At 36.9% G+C, this 5,624-nt stretch overlaps 1 protein-coding gene across 1 annotated transcript in view; it reads left to right on the forward strand.

Annotated features, from left to right (window-relative positions):
* Window positions 1–5,624, forward strand: part of ESRRG (estrogen related receptor gamma) — a 233,433-nt gene that overhangs the window by 73,412 nt on the left and 154,397 nt on the right. The window lies entirely within an intron of this gene.

The following is a 5,624-nucleotide window of genomic DNA, read 5'->3' on the forward strand; positions in this document are numbered from 1 at the left end:
GACTAGTTTAGTAAATTTAAACATGATCTCTGAATGCCAAACATAGAAAACTGAGGAGATTTGTAACTCCAGAAAGCTGCTCTGCACTATGTACGTTTGCCCTTTGTGGCTCGCTGTGTTTCATTAATTTGAACCCTTGGCAGTTTCCCTACTTTCTCCATTTAAAAACGTGCAACAGCCTTCAAACGTGAAACATTCAGCTATTAGAGCGTGCATAGATTTTCATCTTACAGCGCAACAGATAAAATACACGGATAAACAGGAAATAAAGATTGCGTAGAATAGCTGTAACATTTAAAAAGTGGACGTAGGCGTCGCATCATGTGAATAGCAGTGATGGTCGATATACACATTTTTTGTTTTTCTAACCATTCTCATGTTGCAGCGTGGGAACGGTCTGTGGAGTTACCGTGGGAGTCTGTCTGGGTTATGTTTGTGTATGGGTGAATATAAGTGTGTGTGTATTCGCACATGTATCAGCACGTAAATAGATATATTTTTGTGTGTATGTGTGCTCCCGCACAAGGTGATTATATGGTAAACATAAAAGACTTTACGTCAGTTTCACTCTTCTTCAGAATATTTTGGTGTAGCTTCTAATTCCCGGAGAATTTATTTTAGAAGTATTTTTCATTTGTAAAGGGAAGAAAGGGGTGGACTGAAGAACGCTCCTTTGTGAAGTGGGAAGCAGCACTTGATTCCACTCCACGGTTTCTCCAGGCTGTGGAGATCTTTAACCTCATGCATTTGTCTTATTAGATGGCTATTTAAAGTTATTGTTAAGAAATAAAGCCCAAAGTTTAATATTAAAGTCAAAAGTCTCCAGGCCTCCATGCACATACCCAGTGTGTAACGTGGCAGGCAGCTCTGCTGTGAAGCCAGCCCCCGAGTGTGGGTGAGCGAACGGACTCTGCCGGTGTTCTCCCCTTGGGCAGCAGGCAGGCCTTGGTCTGTTCTTCCTTCTCTGGTTCCGGTCATAAGTCTTTGATTTTTTGGTTTTGATAGACCGCTGGCAAGTTTTTAAATCCTGCAAGGAACTATAAAGGGTTGTGCTGAAATGCCCGCCTGGCAGCTTTTCATTTACTGGGGCTTGCCCCTCTTCTAGTGATGGTTGCTCATTTTAATGTGTTTATGGTTGTGCTCTTTTATTTACTGAGCCTGGTGCGTTGCAGCGGTAATTAACCCGTGTTATTAGCAAAGCCCTTGTGGATATCCATTAATTCTCTTGAACGGCTGATCTTTTTTTTCTGTACTTTTCCCCCCCATTTTTTCCTGAGGCACGCTGTTCTAACAGTCCTTAAGCTTTAACATTTCCTACATATTTCTTTTTCAACTGAGGCAGGTAGCAGGGCATCATCCCCATAGTTCCATAATAAAGAATAACTATTGTCTTAACAAACTGTTTTCAAAGATGCTAATGGGAAGCAAAACAACTGGGAGAATCTGTAGGGAACCATTTATTTAATTATTATTTTTGAAAACACATGCTTGATGATAAGAAAAGAGATAAGAATTTCCCCAGCCTTTTTTTTTTTTTTTTGTGTGTGTGTAGCTGCATTAGCTGTTGTGAATATTTTAGCGTTCATATTTTAATCAGATTTCAACTTAGTTAATAGCACTTTGGGCATTTAAAAAATATTGAGCCAGCAGAAAAGTGTAGCTGCATTAGCTGTTGTGAATATTTTAGCGTTCATATTTTAATCAGATTTCAACTTAGTTAATAGCACTTTGGGCATTTAAAAAATATTGAGCCAGCAGAAAAATACTTGTGCTTGCACTGCTGAGAAAAGATAAGGGCCGCCTCATTAGCCAACCCTACTTTTGCAATTAATTTCAAATACATGGTGCTATTCATCAAATACAGAAGGTAACTTGTCCATGATAATATTTAACAATACTTGAAGCCTACTTTGCTTAGAGTGGCTAAAAAGTATGATATGCCTATTCCAACAGATATGTCAGTCCATATGCTATGCTGCTATTTCTGTATGTTAGAGCAAAATTATGGTAGAAAAATTATGGTATAAAATATGAATTATTTATAAGTGACATGATTATTCATTTTACGGAATGTTTTTAAAGGACTGACCCTTGACCTGCAGGGAGGTTGCTTGTACCCCTGTGGAAGTGTAAGTAGGAATGAAAAAAAACACTTATTTGAACCTCTCAGGGAAGTATCTCAAGTAATTATCTTTTTGCTTAGGATAAGTGAAATGCATAGGCTAAGTAGGAAAAAAAAAAATGGGAGGACCTCTTGTTCTTATTGAAGCTGAAAGTAGCCTCTGTCTATAAGATAAGCTTTGCTATGGATTCTTCTTCATAGCAAATTCATGGAGGGAAGAAACAATAAAATGTTGATCCGTTACAAGTGCACATGAGCCTCACGCTACCAAGCTCTCTAGAGGAAATCTGTGATTATGCCGGGCCAGTTTGTTCAGTTTTTATCTCTTTTACATCCACTGGCCTTGTATTAAATTGTCATTGTCCTAAAGCACATGAGAGAGAAATGAATTGCATTTCTCGACATGCTCTGACAGTGAAATATTTAGCCTCTCTGTCTCCAATCATACTCATATGTATGTTTGATAGTGCAGGGATGACACCAGCAGTCGCTGCAGCTTGACATTCCACTTATTACATGTTCTTTTACATTTTGTGTATCCTCTTTTAGGCTTGGGTTAGGTAATCACACGTGCATACAGTCATATCTGGAGAAGCCTGTATATGTGTGGTTTTATGTTTTATACATTCGCAATTTACGTGGAAACCCTCTGTCTGTGCACAGCAGGTTTTGAGTTCAAATATCTATGCGTGTGTGTCCCCCCAGGTATAGAGTGTATTCCTGATGCAATTTGTGCAATGTATATCTATTGTTGTGTGTGCGCACACAGACATGTATACAATAAGTATATGCAGAGCTATGTAACTTCCCTCTGTGTGCCGTTGCTTGTCCAAAACCTGCTGCTTTTGTGTTTATTTTTTTCTTATCCATGAGAAGAGAGCTGGCCAGTGATGTAGATTTTCCATGTAATCTAACATTTTCTGTATTTGTGCTCGCAGTTTTGCTTTTAAAAGATGCTATATTTTTTAACTAAAAATTTCCTCTTCCAAGTAATTTATGTGACTAATTTTTATTCATATTCCTGTAAGTTTCGGGTCTCAGTGAGAGAACTGTTTTTCAGCTACATGTGTCCTTGGACACACGGTTATGTTCACACCTAAAGAATATAATTATTTTTAGGGGGGGAAGCCTCCTACATATGGTTGTTAATATAAATCATGATGTCCTCAGACAAAAATATAAAATACACATTCCTCCTCCTCAGTCCTCACCAAAAATCCCATAGTTTTTTTATTACAGTTTGCTTGTCCAGAAGTAAAAATACTGTGAAACATTAAAGAAAAATATTAAACTGAATTATGAACTGCTATTTCAGATAGTATTATTTAATTGTTATTTTTAAAGGATTCTGTTTTGCCTTTTCAGTTGCACTTTTGGAGAGTAACTTCGATAGGTATGGTAGAACTTTGCCTTTTGACATGTATGTCTTTTGAAACAATTTATGTATTTGCTATGTTACAGAAGCTTTAAATCTCTTGGGTTTGTTTACTTAATGCTTGTAATGTTTTCCAATTAATTTGTATTTCCTTCAAACAAAGAAGGGCATTTCTCTTTGCTATTCCATAATATAGCCAGTTTGCATTAAAGGGAATCTTGTCTAATTTCTAATTGTCTTCCCCTTTTAAGGAGCATAGCTTTTTAATCATAGCATCATTTCCCATTTATTTTAAAATAAAATTTATTTTTTTCCTTCAGCTTCCTAGACCTGCTAGGAAAAAACCTCTGTTAACATCCTAATGAAAGTTAAAGCAATATAGGTACTTTCGCGGAGTGTGAGACGAGCATATGCTGTTTTTCTTTACTGCTGAATGTCTCATTCTTACCGTGGGTCACCATTCTGAATTTGTATTGTATCTAGATGGAATTTTCTGATTTAGATCAAAATAATTTACAAGGCAAAACAAAAAACACTATTAGAAATATAAATCTCATATTTTTCATGACACTAACACAGAACATTAAGCATGAAATTGGAGAAAGGTCTCCACATACTGCAGAAAGTTAGTATATCGGGGTGTATGAAATAGAGGTTCCTTTTCCTCGGTCTAATCAAGCCATTTGTAATATCCTTATACAGAATTGTGCACGTTTATTTATATGATAACCTACTGAAATATGATGAGTTACCTCTATATGCACATGAGAATAGTCTAAATATATCCTTTTACCATATATTGAAAATTATATCCCCTTTCCCGGAGTAAAGCCTTTCTGCAGATTTGAGCTGCAGTCTTAATGTGGGAGGGCAGATTCTCCTAAAGGGTTTGTGTTCTGAAACCAAACTTTAATATAAAGTGATTTGAGGTTTTTTAGGTTATTACTCTGTAGGTTAGCGTGGATGTCTCTTACTCCTCTGTATCTCATGGTGCTCTAAGTGAAAAAACCCGCACATCTCATTTTCATCATTTTGATTGGAACTACATACCATATGTAATATGTTTTGGCAGCACTTATCTAGCCAAAGAAAACAAATTAATATTAGCCATGCTGAGGGGTGTCAGAAGTATCACAGATGTGTCGATTTAGCTACTGGTCAAGCTGTCGCAAAATGTAGTGTTGGCTACAGCGAGATTCTAATAGGTGTGATCAGAGATTGATGGCTTTGGCAAGTTAGAATGAGAAGATGATGTGGAGTTGCTGTTGCTTGTTTTGAATGGCCTCAGAAAAAACCCAAACAAACAAACAAAAAAAAAAAAAAAGGAGGGGAAAAAAAAGACTTAAAAAAAAAAAGTAAAAATATAACTTCAAAATTATAAGCCAGCCCCCCGTGCCCCCCGCCCCAGCCAGCTATACATTAAACAATTTAAAGTCCTGCAGATGTAGAGATACTGGCAAGTGTAATGAAAAAGACTATCTAAAATGTAGTGCTAACTTGTTCCTGAGCATTTCTGAAATTCCTTCCCATATAAAGGTGCCAGGACGGGTGGGGAGAGGAGGAGGTGGCGTGTTTTATTCAGGCCATCCTTATCCATGATACTGCTCTTCCTTTCTTTCCCCTTTCCACCTATTTCTGCGTTTGTTTCTAGAGCTATTTTGGGAAGAAACACTTTTTTTTAAATCTCACACATGAATATTTTTAAGGAAATACAAGATGGGAAAATCTGATAAGGGACAATATTTAACAAAATGGTGAAATCATACTGCTTTATCTACTCTTAGCTGTGTTCTATGTAGAGCCACTTACTGGCAGTTTGAATAATTCTCCATATATTGAAAATGCAACAGAGGGAGGGGATCAAACAGTTTTCTATGTACTTGTTATTTACTTTCTAAAATTTTTTTTCTGTCTTTAAATTGGCCGCAGGATTTGGTTCCTGCCTTTTCAGAGGATGAATGCTGATGTCCTTTTACGTTTAAGTTGGTATTTTCGTGCTTAGATGAGCTGTCATATGCTCAGTTGATAAGTATTAATACTAAAATAACTTTCGGAGGAATTAAGTTCAGAAAGTCTGTGAGGTTTTCTTTAGTACGGTTCTTTTACCCCCCCCCCCCCTTTTTTTTT

This window comes from Egretta garzetta, unplaced genomic scaffold (genome assembly GCF_000687185.1).
Source record: "Egretta garzetta isolate BGI_Z169 unplaced genomic scaffold, ASM68718v1 scaffold339, whole genome shotgun sequence".
Taxonomy (NCBI): Eukaryota; Metazoa; Chordata; class Aves; order Pelecaniformes; family Ardeidae; genus Egretta; species Egretta garzetta.